The following is an 18,855-nucleotide window of genomic DNA, read 5'->3' on the forward strand; positions in this document are numbered from 1 at the left end:
GAAAAGGTAGTGAGCAACTCAAGGAAAGATTGGTCAAAGAGGCTGGATGATTCACTGTGGGCATACAGAACTGTTTTTAAAACTCCAATTGGTATGTTTCTATACCAATTAGTTTTTGGAAAGGCCTGTCATTTACCCCTATAGCTGGAACACAAAGCTTACTAGACTACCAAGTGGCTGAACTTTGATTTGTCAAGTGCTGGAAAGAAGAGAGTTCTGCAGTTGCATGAATTAGAAGAATTCAGACAGCAGGAGTATGAGAATGCAAAGTTATATAAAGAAAGAACAAAGAGAATTCATGACAAGTTCATTCTGCAGAGAGAATTTAAACCTGGATAGCAAGTATTGTTGTTCAATTCTAGGCTGAAACTGTTTCCAGGCAAACTGAGATCAAGATGGTCTGGACCTTTTGTAATAAAAGAAACATCTCCCTTTGGAGCAATTCTGATTGAGGATCAAAAGACAAGGAGAAAATTTAAGGTCAATGGTCAAAGATTGAAGGTTTATCATGGAGAGGAGTTTACAAGGAATATTTCATGCATGAAATTGGTTCTTCTTGAGTGAGGAACATTTAACATCAAGCTAGTGACGTTAAAGAAGCGCTTTGTGAGAGACAACTCACTTTTCTAACCCATTTTAAGTTTTTTGTATTGTTTTGAGAGTTTGCAATTCATATTCTGCAGTTTCTGTAAATTGTAATTCTGCATATTCATGTTTTATAATTCCCTGCAAGTTCTACTGTATCTGATTTTCTGAAGTGAATCTGATAGTTAATTAGAGATTTGATTTGGTTAATATGTATTTGAAGGTTTAAAATTTTGCATATTCAGATTTTACAACTTTCTGAAAATTCTGCAAGTTTTGTTGGATCTGGTTTTCTGAATTGAATATCATAATCAATTAGAGATTTGAGGTTGTGAGAAGTAAATTGAAGGATTAGAGTGTGAGAAGTGAGTTAATTGAGGTTTTAGAGGAAATAGACTAATGAAAGAAGTCACTTTGTTGCAAGAAAGAAGCTACGCAAAGAATGCATTTTGAGGATCTCTGCTGGAACAATCACTTTTACTGACAAAAGTGATCACACAAAGGCATCAAGGTAAACACGTTCCTCTGGAACACTCACTCTTACTGATGAGAGTGATCACGTAGAGGCAGATGAGAAAACATACTCTCTGGAACACTTACTTTCCTTGGCAAAAGTGGCTACGCACAGGTAAGTAGGCTTTCAAACTTTGTGCGTTACTCCTTTTATTCAAAAAAATTGTCGCGAGGGTGTGCGTTATCACTTTTCCCAGCAATAGTGATAACGCGCCCCTCACTCTGAAAAATCAACTCTCTTAAACGCTCACTCTGACTAAAAATAGTGATGACGCTGGGACCATTTAATGATGCAACGTTCACTTTTTATTTTAAAAGTAGTCACGTGCCTAGCGTAACTATATATACTATCTATCCTGAGCATGCGCACACACATTCACTCTTGAAATCTAACTTCTCTCTAAACATCCCTTGCATTTTCAATCTCTCTGTGTGTCGACAAACAGCAACAATTTTTTTTTTCTCAACTCTATTCGTTCTGAAATAATGGATTAGGGTTTTCCTGTGTAATGTTTTGGGAAAAACGTAAAAAGGGGGTAATGAGCCACTGTTCTGATGATTTTTGATTCAATGATAGAATTGACAAAATGCTAAATAAGTGTTTATTATCATTCATGATATTGTTTAGGAAGTCGAACCTGCATGACACACTATTTGAACCAAATTTTTGCAAAACCTCAATATGTCTAAACAGACTTTTATGAAAGTGTTAGCGTGAAAAGAGATTAGTATGGTTATATGCAATTATGTGTGATTCTGAAACTAGTTCTCGATGAATGTGACACAATAACTCTTTGCTGATAATGAGTAGTTGCATTAATATGTTGGAAATTAGTTGAAACCTGAACTTAGCTCTCTGCATTACCATATTTTTCTGAGAAAATGTGCATTCTAAACTTACAAAATTAAGGAAATTAGTTTAAAATTCTTTAAATATGGTTGTTCAAATCTGTGCACTTGTGCTTTTCTATCTGCAGACTAATATGCCATTAATTGCTAAAATAGTTTTCTACTGAAATTACAGAGTTTGTGAAAAGGTTGATTGATAACTTGAAATGCTTCTTCTGCGTTAACATGAAATGCTCTGAAAATGTGCACTCTGAACTTATAAATAAGGATTTACAATGATTTGACTGTTAATGCTTAAGCTTGTGCAGTTGTGTGTTTGTATGTGTATGCTGAATTATCTTAACAACAACCTGCATGATTATAGTGTTAGAAAAATTGAATTTCTGCAGCATAGAAATACCATTATGTGTTAAAATTTTAAACTTCCTTTTTGCAGAAACTGAAAAATGGTCAGAACTTCTCTAAATACACCACTTGGCCCTTTTAAGAAGAAGCAAGCTAGATCTTCCAACACTCCAAGAAGAAGATCCAACAAAAATTTTCAAGCTAAATCAGCTAGACATACTCCAATAGCGAAAAGGGCCAGAACTGATGGTGTTTCACCTTCCTCTCCCATTGAAATTGGTAACCCAGCTCAGACCAGAACAGCTGCACCTTCAAGCTCCTCACCCACTGCAACACATGATCCAAGGTTCAGAAGCATTGCCCATGAGAACTTCTTCAAGGAAAATATTCTAAGGAGGAAGATTGTCCTAAACAGAGCTTTTGAGATAGTTAGGGACCATTACCCATAATATAAGGAAGAAATTCAGAAGAGGGATTGGGAATCCTTCTGTTCTTTGGCTGGAATGGGTTGGAGAGAAATAACCCAGGAGTTTTACACCAATGCTGCGAGGTTTAAAAGAGATAAATTTCCTAAGTTCAACACAATGGTGAAAGGGATGAGAGTCGACTTCACTCCTGCAAACATAGACAGAGTGCTGAACATCAATTCTGCACAGCAAGCTGGACAGTTGGAATTCAATATTTTTAAGAATAGTCCTGACAAGGACTATGTGCAAATTCTGCAAAAGATTGGGTGGCCAGGAACAACTTGGAAGCTGAACCAATCCAAAAAACCAAAATGCATTGTAACCAAACAACTGCTGCCATTTGCCAAAGTGTGGAGCACTTTTATTCTGAACTCATTTATGCCAGTCAAACATAGTTCAACATTGGCTGTGAAAAGGGCAGAACTTCTTTTTGCAATAGTCAATGATTTGTATATTGATGTGGGAGAGGTCATTAGTGAATGTATTTTAAATATTCTGAAAACCAAGAGAGATTCACTTGCCTTTCCTTCATTAATAACATTACTTTGTGAGGATGCAGGGGTTGAAGTTGGAGAGTACCAAGAAAAAATTCGGTCTACACCTTCCATTTCTGTCTCTATGGTGAAAGAAATATATGCTACCACTTCCTGCACTGCAGCAGATCCAATTCCTTCTCAATTCAGAAAGGAAAAACCAATAATGATGAAGGATTCCTTGAAGCTAATGGCTGAGAGACAGAACCAGTTAGCAGAGAGGCAGACTGAGCTACACAGCAGTCTCAAGTTTGCGATTATGTTGCTGAAATGTGTTATGCTTAATATTGGTCAGAAATTGGGAATGACCAAAGATGAAATGTATCACACTCCTGACTTGGCAGAGAATGCTCAGTGCCTTCGCTCCTCAGTCTTCAAAGATCTGCCAATCTACAAAACCCATTTTCCACAGCCAGCTGAAGAAGTAGTGGAAGAAGAAGATGAGGAAGAAGAAGAATCAAAGGAGGAGGAAGAAACTTCAGGAGATGAAGATGGTGCAGAAGAATAGAATAGCAGTTTTATTTTTGCTGTTTTGCTTTAATTCAGTATGTAGTTTTAAAGTTTGTAAATTCAGTAGCTGTTGAGAACAATTTTAATGTTTTTAGTTGTAATGAAGATCAATTTCTGTTAGTTTTATAATTCTGCTGTTTTAATCACTTTATATTATTGATCATTGATGGAATTCTGGTGTTTTGTGCAAAGAAATGTCACACTCACACAACACTTACACACAATGGATGATGACACTTACACAAGTTGCCATGAAAGGGGGTTTCATTCTCTACCTCTTGTTCATGTATTAGCTTCACATTACACTGAATTGTTTTTGAAAAACACCAAAATACTAGAATAGATATTAAACTGCTGGTTGTGAATCAAATGAAGCTAATTGATATTTCTGTGAATTCTGTTGGAAATTGTTCTTTTTAAGTTGTTTCTCCCATTCTCAAAATGAGATCACAATTATATTTTCAAATGAGGCAGTCTTGCCACTAGGTGCATATAATTCTGAAAAGTGAATTGTGAGTTCATTGATTAACATGTCACTTACAAATCCCTAGTGAGACTTGAGCTGCATGCTTCTTTTTCATGAGTGATTAATCATATTTTGCTGCATTCTCTAGAACTTGCCTTGTTTCTTGGTTGAATATGCAATTTACAGTTTTCACATATATGATGGAGGCCGTGTTTGATTATGCCTAGTCAGCCTAAATGTCTTCCTTTGTGATTGAATGTCTTAGTTCACCCCTTTAAGCTTAATATCTTTTTTCTTGAAATTACCTCATTATAAACCTTACTGAAAAACCAATTTTACCATTCAAATGAAAAGAGGCATGGTGAGTTTAATCAAGAATGAGTTTCAAAACTAAGTTTGGGGTGACATCCACATTTTAATTGCTTGGGGGCAAGCAATGTTCTAAGTTTGGGGTGGGAAATAGCAAGCTATCTAATTTTTGAGTTCAAAAAGTCAGAAAGAAAGAATAAAAGTGCTGCAGAAAATGAAGAAATTATGCAGCAAAACTGGCTGCAGAAAATTGTGAAAAGAGCAAAATATGAGTTCAAGAGAAAAGAATTACAGCAAAATGCTGCAGAAAAAGAAATTCCATGAAGGCAAGAAAAAAAGAAAAGAGATGAAAATTTTGCTGCACGAAAAATTTTGTTGCTGCATAATTGAGAGAATCAAGGAAAAACAATGCAGTTCCAAGCTAGTTTTAAAACAAATTACTCAAAATACCTCTGATCTTTTGAATAATAAAATTGGTTTTTCAGCAAGGTTTATAATGAAGTAATTTCAGCAAGGTTTAAGTTCAATGCTACTTTATAGGATGTTCCTGAATTCTTATGTTTAGTATTTGATGATTAATTTGAATGCATAATAGGAAGGTCTATGATGATAAATGTGGAATACAATCAGCTAGACCCCCTCAGAGCAAGCAAGTGGATTCCTGATGGTGATGAAAATTGTGAGACTGGCTACAGTAATCCTCCTTCGCACTTAAAGATTCTCTTCCTCCTTCTCTCGTCAAAGACCTTTCCAAAGGGATGATTTATTATTCATATATGCTTTACTATCATACCTCATTCATTGTGTTTGGAATGCTGGACATATCAGCGCCACGAGTTGATGTTAACAAACTTGTTTAATTTGGATAGATGGGTATTGTTTTGTCATAATTAGTATTCATGATTGAAACTTAGCTACAAATTATCTTCCTCTCAACCGTTGCTCCAATATGCTATGCATACTTAGCCGCGGCTCAGTTGGGGCAGTTCTTGAAATTCGAGGACAAATCTGAAACATCTTCAAGCCATGTGTATTGAGTGCGGTGCTGTTCCTGTCCCTCAGTTGCCTCCATTGCAGGAATAATTCTGTTACGAGTTTATCATCGATTAAATTAATATATAAAATAATGATAATTGACACATGCTTGAAACGTAAATTTTAAAAATAAATAAAAATTAGTCGATTACACAGTTAAGGAATGAATTACATATGATTTTAATCGATTACACAGTTGTGTAGTTTAACTGATCAGCCCTAAATCAATAACAGTGTATCAAGTTAAATTACACAAACCATGTTGCCTCTTATAAGAAATTTTTACTAATATAATATAAAAATAAAATAAAATTACTTGAATGGACCGGTGCTCACAAAATTTACAGAATTAGACCCAATTACTGTAGCAGTAATTGGGTAGCCAGAATTCGGTCCCTGGGCAACCGAATTCTGGAAGTTGAATTTTGATTGTTTTTCAATTTTTTAAATATTTGTATATAAATAAATAAATTTAATTATTTAAATTATATTTATATATTTATATTCTATTATGTGAAAATAAATAAAAATAAAAATAATATTTATTTTACATGTTTATTAATTTATTTTACATAATTATGATAATAAATAATATTTTTATTTTTGTTATCATATTATTTAATATAATTTTAATTTTTGTAAAACGGTATTAATATTATATTCTGAAATTATATTTTTGTTTATTTAATATTATTTAAAAAAATTACAATAATCTAATATTTATGTTTATATATTTATATTATGTTAATCTGTGTGACAGATTTTGATTGAGAAAAATCGACTTCTGAGAGCGGTTAGTAACGAACCGCTCTCCAAAGTCTACTTATAAGAGCGGTTAAGTAAGAACCGCTCTCCAAAGTCTATATCTAAGAGCGGTCAATTTTGAACCGCTCTCCAAAGTCGAAATCTAAGAGCGGTCCATTTTGAACCGCTCTCTTAAGTCTAATTCTAAGAGCGGTTCCAATTGAACCGCTCTCCAAAGTCGTACACGTTGTGCTGATGTGGAGGTTTTAGAGAGTCAGAAGCTTCGTAACTTCTACCCACCATTACCTATCTTCTATCTTCATTCTCAATAGGAGTTCCCTGTTGGGAAGTGAGTTCCATCTCTCAACATAATGTAGCAAGATTCCTCAAGTATTAATTAACATAATATAAATATTTATTTTCACACAATATAAAAATAAAAATATAATTCAAATAATAAATTTTATTTTATTATTTAAAACTATTTTTATTATTAAATTTGACAATATATAATTATTATATAAACATAAATATTAGATAATATTTTTTTATTATATATAAAAACAAAAATGCAAATTATGTATGGAATTTGGTGAGATTTTTACATAAATAATATTAAAAAAATAAAAATTATAATAATAATTGAATAAATTTTAATTTGTATTTGATAAAAATTACAATAATAATTTATTTAATTTTATATTTTTATAAAATAAATAAAAGTATTAAATAATAATAAGATTATTTATTTAATTTGAGATATTAATCTTTATTAAAATTTATACATAATTATTTATTTAAAAAATATTTTATTAATATTAATAAACATTATTAAATAATATTATGTAGATATATATATTGATATATAATAATAATATATTTAATCTAAATTACTAATACTAAAATTTAGAAGTTGCAATGACATTCATAAAATTAAAAATTACATGAAGAAAATTTTAAAGTAATAACAACAACATAAATCAATGACGGGAAGTAGAAGCTTGAGTAATGTTTGGACATGTCTTCCTTGTGTGACCAGAGGTGTGACAATAAGAACAATTTTTTTGCCGACTTTGTTGTTCTCTAATGTCCATCTCTGTCCTTATCCTACTAGACTTGGGTCGACCTTTTGAAGTTCTTTTCAGTTCTGGATTTGGACACAAAGTTGGGCCCGTGTAAATTGGCCAATAGTCTTCATGTCTGAGTTCTCCAAACTGACCTTCGTATACCTTAGAAACTTGTTGTAAGGTATACACGGGAGATATGTATATGTCAAAGTTGTGGTGTGCGTATAAGCATGAAGCAAGTACATGCGAGCATGGGATGTGAACTTTTTGAAACTTGCCACAATCACACCACATTTCATCTAACCGTACTGTAAATCTTCCTACGGGTCGAATTTCTGTCGGATGTTGCATTTCTTCGACTAAAAATCTAGTGCTTGTTCTGTCAAATGTGATGACTCTATGAGTGTTTGCGTTTGACTGTGCATCTTGAATTGCTTTAGTTGTAACCTCCGAGTACATATGTCCAACATTAATCATTGCATTTACTTCTCTGCCTCTGTCAATGAAGAACTTATTGCAACGGGTGTATGTTGCCAGGACCATGGAGCAAATTGACAAGTTTGTGGTTTTCTTCAAGACCGAATTGATTGACTCCGCTAGGTTTGTTGTCATGTGTCCCCAACGTCGTCCATTGTCCCATGCTAGTGTCCATTTTTCCCTTGGGATGTTGTCCAACCATTGTGCAGCTTCAGGATTATTATCTTTTACTATGTTGTAATAGTAAAAGAATCTCGGTTCAGTCATCCCATATGCTGGAAACAAGATTACAAAAAAAATTAATATAACTAGCTAAGCAATTGTATAAAATATTAATAAGAATATAAAGTACGTAAAAAATTAAAATTACCCATATTGACGACATCTTTCTTCAGTGCAGCGTTTTTGAATCGTCGCATGAAGTTTTGTGCAATATGTCTAATGCAATAGACATGGACAAAATTGTTTTCCGTCCAACCACTTCCATTTTTGAAGTATGCACTTCTTATGGCCTCGTGACGATCCGAAATGAGGAACAACCCCTCTTGCGGAGTTACGTACCTCCTTAAGTTTTTCAAAAAAAAGAACCATGCATCGCTAGTTTCACCTTCTACCACAGCAAAGGCAATGGGGATTATGTTGTTGCGGCCGTCTTGCGCAACTGCCACTAATAAAGTCCCTTTGTATTTGCCATACAAAAATGTTCCATCCACTTGAACAATTGGTTTGCAGAAGGCAAAACCATCAATGCATGGCTTGAAGGTCCAAAATAACCTCTTGAAGAACACATTCCCCTCGTCAAGCAAGCCATCCTTGTATGCTGGTTGTGTACTCAATTTCCAGATGAAGCCTGGAATATACAGTTGCATTGCAAGCAACTGTCTAGGTAACTTATGGTATGACTCCTCCCAATTTTCGAAGATATTTTCAATGGCATGTTGTTTCGCTAACCATCCCTTCCTATAGCTGATTGTGTAACCCATTGTGGACTTTATGTGGGCTAAGATTGTTGTGATGGGTGTGGATGGATCACTCTGTATTATTTCACGAATCCCATGAGAAATCATTCGTGATCCCAAGTTGTTATGATCCTGTGAAATGAGTGGGGAAGCACATGTATGGCACCCGTCAAGCTTCATTATTTCCCAGTGTTGCTCTTTGGTGCGCAATATTGCGCGACATCTCCAAGAACAGTCGTTGTGAACGCATTCCACGACAAACCTAGTTGTGCTTGACATCTTCACCTTGTAAGTGCAATGATTGACAATGTGAAATCTATTTATGGCATCTTGTACTTGTTCTTTTGTTAGGAAGCGCTGGCCAACAAATAGTGTTCCAGGTGGATACACTACCATTTCACGTTCAAGTACATGGCCAAACTCAGAGTCATGTTCTTGTATTTGACTGGAAAAGTCTAAAAAATGTGGAGGTAGGTTGTATAATGGTAATGGTTGTGATGGTGGAATATTTGGAAGTGGGAGGGAGTCTTCTTCATCATCCTGCTGTTGAGATAGGATTTCATCTTCGTCCTCGCTAAAAGGATCAAATACTTCGTTTGGGAGACCCACAACAGCATGTTCTTCAATGGGAGTTTCTTCAAGAGGCTGAGAGGGTTGGGTTTGCTCAAATGATTGTGAGGGTATTTCATTAAGGTCCATGAATTGACCAGTTAAAAGTTGTGTGTAGGACTGAAGGTCAGAATTCATATCATATGTTGGAAAAGATGGATTTATGGTTTCGTAAGTTTGGTAAGGTGAAGATGAAGGCGAAAGTTGTGGTGGCTGTGTTTCGTTTGTAGCAAATGTAACATATAATTCTATACCTGATTGAAGTTGATTTGAATCGTGGATGTTGAACAGTGCCTCAACGTCTTCATCATCATTTAACTCAACACACGTGTAGTTACTAACTCCTGGGCCAAGTCTAATTGGGTAGCGAAAATGTATGGTTGTCACCCTTTCATTTTCGTCTCGGTTGAGTTTTGTGTGGATGATTTTCTTGAGCCTTTGTAGAGTCACTCCTCTCTTTAGATGTACCAATTTAGCTAATGATGAGGTGAACGTGACTCCTTCATAAGGACATTGGTTAATGGCACCATCAGAGTGAACAATGACATAGATTGAAGACATTTTTAGTAGGAGAAAGTTCACAAGAACAAGGAACAAGCTGAGAAGGTTGAATGAATAAAATGAACATGGATATGTCTATTTATAATGGTAACATTTGATTCTCAGTCATTCAATGCTTCACCACGTTTTACGAGTGAGAGTGACTTATCAGGTCACGCGGACCAAGAGATAGTGACTTCTCAGGTCACGCAGACCAAGAGATAGTGACTTCTGAGTCATGCAGACCAATAAATAGTGACTTCTGAGTCACGCAGACCAAGAGATAGTGACTTCTCAGGTCACGCAGACCAAGAGATAGTGACTTCTGAGTCACGCAGACCAAGAGATAGTGACTTCTCAAGTCACGCAGACCAATAAATAGTGACTTCTCAGGTCACGCAGACCAAGAGATAGTGACTTCTGAGTCACGCAGACCAATAAATAGTGACTTTTGAGTCACGCAGACCAATAAATAGTGACTTCTGAGTCACGCAGACCAAGAGATAGTGACTTCTCAGGTCACGCAGACCAAGAGATAGTGACTTCTGAGTCACGCAGACCAATAAATAGTGACTTCTGAGTCACGCAGACCAAGAGATAGTGACTTCTCAGGTCATGCAAACCAATAAATAGTGACTTCTGAGTCACGCAGACTAATAAATAGTGACTTCTGAGTCACGCAGATCAAGAGATAGTGACTTCTCAGGTCACGCAGACCAAGAGAAAGTGACTTCTGAGTCACGCAGACCAAGAGATAGTGACTTCTCAAGATTCCAAGGCTACTCTCTCATACCGAAGTTTGTCTATAAATATGTTTATCCAAGGGCACAAGTTTTCATTCAAACTTGCGTCCATCTTTGTTCTTCGTTTCTCTTTATCTTTGATCTCATTACTAAAAATGTTGCTCTGGAAGCAAAACGAACACAGGTCCGCCTTTATTGGAAGAACGATAAGTTTTATACATTACCATTATGTAAATCAATATTCTACATATAATGTTACTAATTTATGAATAACTGCAGGAAACTGAAAACATGATTTCATCTTTCTGTCATTCAATGCCAGAACCCAGTCTTCTAATTGTACCCATACTTGAATAACTTGGTTTTGCTGGGGTTGCAAAATTAAGGCATCTTAAGGTGGATCACGCATTGATAACAGCTTTGGTCGAGAGGTGGAGACCTGAAACTCACACATTTCATTTTCCAACAGGGGAGTGCACCATAACCCTGGAAGATGTTGCACTACAGCTCGGGCTAAGAGTTGATGGTTTACCAGTCATTGCTCCAACAATGTTTGACTGGGAGGAAATGTGTGACAGATATCTCGGTATCGTACCAGTCAAGGGAGAGTCACTAATTGGCTCTATGGTAAAACTGAAGTGGCTGAGAGACAACATGTTGCCATTACAAGAAGAATCATCTGAAGAAGAAGTTCACACTCATTGTAGGGCTTACATACTAGGTTTAATTGGAGGTGTTTTGATGCCTGACAAAACAGGCAACAAAGTACATTTATGTATTTAGCTTTATTAACTAATCTTAGAAGAACAAGACGATATAGTTGGGGTTCTGCTTGCTTAGTTATGTTGTACAGGGAAATGTGTAGAGCCACGGAAGTTGGTAGCAAAATAATGGGTGGTTGCTCATCACTCTTAATGTCCTGGGCATGGTATCGCATGCCATATATTGCGCCAATTTCTAGTAATTTACCAACATACCCTCTCGTGTGCAGATGGAGTGGGGGTAGAGTACTCAACTTTCGAAATAAACCTCACAATGATGTTGTGGGGTACAGATCAATGTTTGATCACATTCAAGCTAATCAGGTAACTCTTCATATTTATTTTCTTATCTTTTATACATCATCTTAAGTAACAAAGTTAATTTTATTTGTAGTTTTTATGGGCGCCATATCAAGACTTGCAAACATCAATACCCATCGAAGCATATAGAGATGTCCAATTGTGGACTTCATGTACTGCTATCCTTTGTTTTGCAATTGTTGAATGGCACCAAACAGATAGAGTCAAATTACAGTTTCGTCTCTTCCAAGAAGTCCCTTCTCCACCGAATAATTTGAATGACCTCCACAAAATTGACATGAGAGGAAGACAGGATGAAAATTGGGTTACAAGACATGCTCAATGGATCGAGATATGGAACAACAGACGTGAGTTGACAATAACGGGTCATCCAATGCAAGGCCCATTGTGTCACACACAAGAATACATGGAATGGTACATTGCCAATTCCATCTATTTTCTATCTGTGTCACCACTACTACAAGATCCAAGGAGGAGTGACCAACAATTAAGGACTACCAACACATTTGAAATCGGTACGACTTCCACACCGTCGTACCACGAGACTGCATCAATTTCTCCAAACATTACGCCAGAAGCAAACATTATTAATACAAGACATTCGTCTGCAACAACATCAGAGGATTTTTTTACAAACTTATTTGGAGTTGATTTTACAACTCCATCTTCAGCACAAACTTACATGCAGTCTCTTTACCAACCGGATTTTGCTAATGAATCTGGTAATTCATCAAATGCATTCCAAGAAGTACACCTTCATGATGATCCAAATCCTCCACAAGTTCATCCTGAAATTCTAGAGCAACAACCACAACGACGAAACCCACCACGTCACAGACGTCGCCCTCGTTGTGGAACTGGCCACCATTACGGAGATAGTTAATTATTAATGTTGTTATGAATTTGTTATCATCTTTGTTATTGCACTTTGTCTTCATCAATGTTACCTTAATAATATGAAACCGTTAATATTAAAATACTTGTCTCAAGTATAAATAATTAACTTATAATTTAATATTTTATTTACTTTTTAAAAATAAATTTTTTTCTCAAATAAAATTTATTTAAAATTATAATCATAAAGTTTTAGAGTTTAGGATATTAAAAATTATAATATTAAATAATGTCATTTTCAAACAAAATTAAAGTATTAAAAATTATAATATTAAATAATGTCATTTTTAAAAAAAACTAATTTAATTTACGTGAATGTCAGAAGGCATCTTTATTGGTTGGGATGAGACAAAGCTCGTTTGGAAGTATGTGAGATGGCTTGAATGAGAAGAGAATCTAATGTTGAGCGTGACTGACTAGTCACTATCTATTGGTTGGGAGGAGAGAATTGTGTCATGGAGAGGTCAAAATCACTCGTAAGATGTGATATGGCATTGAATGACGAGGAATCCAATGTGCCATTATAAATAGTCATATTTGTGTTCATGTTCTTCATTTGGGATACTGTTCGGGATACTGTTTATTATGATGGACCATGCGTCAAAGTGTCATTAACTTTACATCAAGAATCTATGACACCGCGTCAGTGCGTCAAATTGTCATTAACTTTACGTCAGGGTGTTAGGAATCAATTGCTTTATGTCAGTGCGTCAGAGTGTCATTAACTTTACGTCAGGAATCAATGACACCGCGTCAGTGTGTCAAATTGTCATTGACTTTACGTTACCAAAGTTAATCTCAACCATTGAACACATTATAAACGATCCTGACCATCCTTTTTTTTTTCAAGCACCTACTTTACCAATTGTCTATAAAAGACATATCATGTAGTTAACAAACACCACACATTCATTACAAAATATAACATTAACATCCAAAACTTTAGATGGAGGACTTCAGTATAACAAACATCGACAATTTCACAAATTCTCATCTAGTTGTTACGTTTGCAAATGGCCAAATTACCCATAATCACGAGGGTGTGAGCTTTCAGTGTTCATCTCCAAAATTATTTACGATCCCACATGAGTGCACATTCGTGGAGCTGAAACAAAGAATTTGTAATGCTTTAGGCATTGATCATAACACGCAGTTCACTAACTTGTACTATCGGAAACCAAATCACAATGGTGAGGGTTTAGTTATATTTGAAGCTTTTTCTATTTTAATTAATGTTCATGTGGCGCAGATGCTTTCCTGGAAATCCAATTTTCCAGTCTCTTTGATTATTGAAATTTATGTCATCTATCAAAGATCAACAGAACAAATTATGACGCTTCTAAACCCTCCAGCCCCAAGCTCTTCATCAAACCCTCAATTCATCACTTCCAGCAAAGCTATAATATATTTTGGGGGACCTATCCAGCATGCCACCATCATGAACTGTCCACATGGTTATGGCCTTATGTTTAAATGTCTTCACCCAATAAGAATGATTATCCAACACAGCTGGACTTTCAATCAATTGTTTCAAGAGGTAAGTGAGGTACTAGATTATGGAGACAGGAAACAAATTACAATAATCAATTATAGACGACCGATCCGGGTCATCAACCAAAAACTCGTCTATGATTGCATAGAAATAAAAAATGATTCTGATGTACAACAGATGATCACACGATGGAAAAAAATATTTGAACTTCATTCAAGCATTCAACGTACACATAACTGGTCAAAGATTGAATTGTTTCTAGAAACAAAAGACCTACGACCCCCAACACTTGAAGAAAGACTTCGTGATTGGCATGACAGTAACTATATTGACCATCATGGAGAGAAAAAATATGCAATAGAAGATCTTTTTTAATTTTTAACCAATTAAATGTGTATTTTGTATTTTCTTTTCTATTTCCATGTCTGTTTCATTTTATTTTAATTATAAAAGTTTCATTTAGTTGCTGTTTATCTTCTTTTATTTAATTTTTTATCTATAAATTCATTTCATATTATCTAACAAAAATAATCTTAATGATTTCATTTAATTAATTTTGCATAAAATAAATTAAAAAACAAAGATATTATCATAAATCAAATTATTTTATTTTTATTAATATCATTTTACAAACTAATTTATTAATTTTTAAAAAATTTAATATTTTATTTTCATTAAATATAATTTTATTATTGAATTTATTAATAACTTTTATATATATTAATTAAATAAATAAAAACATGTTGAGAAAAATATTATTAGTTAGGTAAATAATTATTAAAATGGGTGATTGAGATAAATAAAAAAAAATTATTCAAAATAATATTATCATATTATCAAAGTAGACGTACAGAATTCGACTCCCCGAAAGCTGAATTCTGGTCGTTAAATGGGTGGCGAGAAAGGCGACTTCTGAGAGCGGTTAAATTAGAACCGCTCTCCAAAAACGACTTCTAAGAGCGGTTAAACTAGAACCGCTCTCCAAAGTCGACTTCTCAGAGCAGTTCGTACATAACCGCGCTTAGAAGTCTTTTGGGAAAGCGGTTCTTATTTAACCGCTCTCATAAGTCGACTTTGGAGAGCGGTTCTTATTGAACTGCTCTCAGAAGTCTTTTTGGAGAGCGGTTCGTATTTAACCGCTTTCAGAAGTCAATTTTTTCGTCACATGTCTAATGACCAGAATTCGGCTTTCGGGGAGTCGAATTCTATACGTAAACAGTAAATGGGTCTACTTTCGTAAATATTTTTGGGACAGGTCTATTTCAATATTTTTATTTTTTTTAATATTATTTTGGTTAAAAATTCCCAAATAAGACTTATTAATGTATACTTGAATTATGTCTTGTCATTATTCTTTTGATACTACGGGTAATATTTGTCTAAAATCTCCTCCAAGAAAGATTATTTTTCCTCTAAATGGCTTAGACATATTATTAGAATATTTATAACTAACAATATCTTTGAGGATCTATCAAGAGCCTCAAAAGTCAATCTATATATCATTGGTGCTTCATCCTAAATAATGACATTTATTTGAATTATTAATTGAGCAAGTTGAGTATTTTGTTTAATCAAACATGTGCTCTCTTAAAAAAAATTCTAATGGTGTTTGAAATTTACTATGAGCTATTCTATCACCCCAAAAGTAGTAATGATGCAATACCTATAAAATTTTGAAGTAAGAATAAGTGAGACATAAATAAAATCATACATATATTAGTTTATTAAAGTATTCACTAAAATGTCAGAAATATTAATTTCTAATAGATATTTTTATAATTGTTATGATAAATAAACAATAATTTTGATGATACTGATACTAAATTTTAGAATTTTATAAGTTTTATAGATAATATATTTTTTATTGTAAGTATTAATGAAAAATTTAAAATATATTAATATAATAAAACAAAAAAATAGATTTAAAATTTTTATATTTGTAAATTTTAAAATTTGAAAAATAAAAATAAAATATAACATGTGTAAGTACAAAAGTTAATAATAAGATACACACATACAATTTCGTTAAAAGCTATATATAATAAGTAAGAAAGTGTTAAATATGAGAAATATATAATTAATAAAAATATAAAATTAAGGAAGTGGTTAAGTGCTTGAAGATGCAACACGAAGTACTGTTTTTTTCTTACTTCTTAATTTATAAATGATAGTCTTATAAAAAAAAAGTTTTTTCATGCATGTGTACACAAAATAATGCTCACCTACATTAGCAAAGACAACATTAATAATTTTATTGTATATTTGTCTTTGTTGATTATTTAGTATTGGGTATAATATCTCATGCTCGTGTTTCAAATGTTCAATATTTTAATCAAGTTCCTCTCTAATTAGTCTATTGTCTGTCACTTCTATTGCTGATTTATCAGGCAAAGGCATTCCATTGAAGTTGGAGAGGACCTTTTCATTTCTAATCAATATCTTGTCAATTTTAATGAAGCAATAAGTTTAAATTTGTTGTTCTGTGAGTTTCAAACCAAAGTGATATAGTGCCTGCCAATTGTTATCACACAGTTTTTTGACATTTGTAACCTCACCAAAAAGAAGAATTGTAACAAATAATTCTCTTAATTGAGAAGGTAAGGTCCAATGACTTGCTTCATTTCATTGCTTCATTCAGTGCATCATTCCACTCTTTATCATCATTCAGAAGGCCAAGAGCATAGCATGCTTCTTTGAAAGTTTTATGTGTCACTCCACCAATTGTCTTTTTGTCTTCATAAGTTTTTGGTCCTTGAACAATATTTAACAAAATTCTTAAAAAATCTCGTAGAGTAACTAAATTTTCTCCATGTAAATGAAAGATCAATCTCATAATAGCTGAATTTATATAATGTATATCGAAATTAAAAATTCTCCAACTTGCTTCACATACTGACACATATCTGAAAGTAATTGTAAGCAATATAAGCAATAGTTATAATATTTATGACATCCATGAAATTTTGAGTATATAAGAAAGGAAAAATGTGTTCAATATTGTTTTAAAAAATAAAAATAAATATAATATAATACTTATTATCAAAAGTCAATATGTAATTTAATTAATAAAATTAACTAAAAGTTTATAGCCATCAATCATGCAAGGTGTATTTTTGTTGGTAGTTCCACATAGTCCATGTATCATGAATTGTGATACAGCATTGAATCCAAGTGGATCATCCACTTGAGATAGTAATTCTGTTGATATTATTTTATCTATGTCTTGTGACGTTAGATACTTATTATTTTGGTGAAGCCATAGTAGGATATGAGCATATGGTGGACCTCTTTTTTGGAACGCAATGGTGTATATAGCTAAAAGAAGAAGAAAAAAAATATAATAAGTAATTACTAAGAATAAGATTAAAGTTATAAATTAAAAAATTAATGTAATATTTTTCTTTACCTGATATAACTTGACCAAAGTATTGTCCATCCACTACGTGTTTCATTAGTTGATCAAGTTTCATCTTGAAAACTCTTGTTTTAATGTCTGGCCTATCATTAGCCGGTTGTCCTGGAATTTAATCAAGCACATACTAAATCTCAAGCCACTTGGATTGACAGTAAAAGTTATAAAAATATCAGGATTTCCAAATTCTACATATGGTCATTGCATCTTGATAGTTGTAGACCATATATCATGGACCACCTGCGAATGAAGAAGGCAATATAATTCTTTTTCCAGTAGCAACAACTATTGTATCACCACGAACAACTGCATCACAAACATTCTTATACAACTCTGTACGTAGATCCATCTTAGTTGATCTTTTTCTATGGTTGTATATGCATCAACAATATATTGTTGAAATAATGATCAGCAGAAGTAAGAGTCTTTGCTTCAAAGTTTCTTTGTTGTATTCAATATGCGTGGTATTCTCTCATTGTCAAATTGTTTCTTTTTGTTCTATTTTTTCCATTATTATAAGAATATTGAATGTTCTAGTGAAATTCATCCTCACCATGTGAAAATAATAATGGATATTGCATTGACACAAAAGAAGGATGCAATTCTAATATTCTTTGTAACCCATTTGTTTGATGCTCTATTATTATATCTATCCTTCCATTAGATTGGCCAAAATATCCAATAATAAGTACAGTAATTTCAGCCGAGGTCAAATTGCTATATTGTCGATATTCTTTTGCCATTCTATACCAAACAACTTGATTTGTACATTTTTATTATCAGATAAAGATAATTTATCTCTTGCCATTCTAAATACCTGGGCAATAGGATTATGCATGTCCAACATATCCTTCAAACTTTGAACAATAGTGTCGTAAAGATTTTCTCCATTATTGCAGGAATGTAATCTATTTTGAACTTCATTTTTCTGTATCATGTACATAAAGTTATGAGAATTTTAGTTGTTGACCTTCTTCTGGTATGAGTGCTCTAACCCAATGATAATTTTGACCACTAATTCTAAAAACATACGGTCTTGATATTAAATTGATTATATTGTCAACTTTTACTGTTATTGATATTAAATTGATTGACTGTCGCGGTATATTCGCTCTTTCTACATACCACATAAAACTACCACAATATTTACAGGTGTAACTTGGGTATCCTAAATTCATATATTATGAATTATCACTTACAATTTAAAAAAATTATTAATAAATA

The 18,855-nt window shown here is 33.5% G+C and overlaps 1 pseudogene; it reads right to left on the reverse strand.

The window, feature by feature from the left end:
* Window positions 1-8,698: 8,698 nt before the first annotated feature.
* LOC113850667 lies at window positions 8,699-18,809 on the reverse strand (annotated as a pseudogene).
* Window positions 18,810-18,855: the final 46 nt, after the last annotated feature.

Source organism: Abrus precatorius, unplaced genomic scaffold (genome assembly GCF_003935025.1).
Source record: "Abrus precatorius isolate BTA unplaced genomic scaffold, Abrus_2018 Scaffold10, whole genome shotgun sequence".
Lineage (NCBI taxonomy): Eukaryota > Viridiplantae > Streptophyta > Magnoliopsida > Fabales > Fabaceae > Abrus > Abrus precatorius.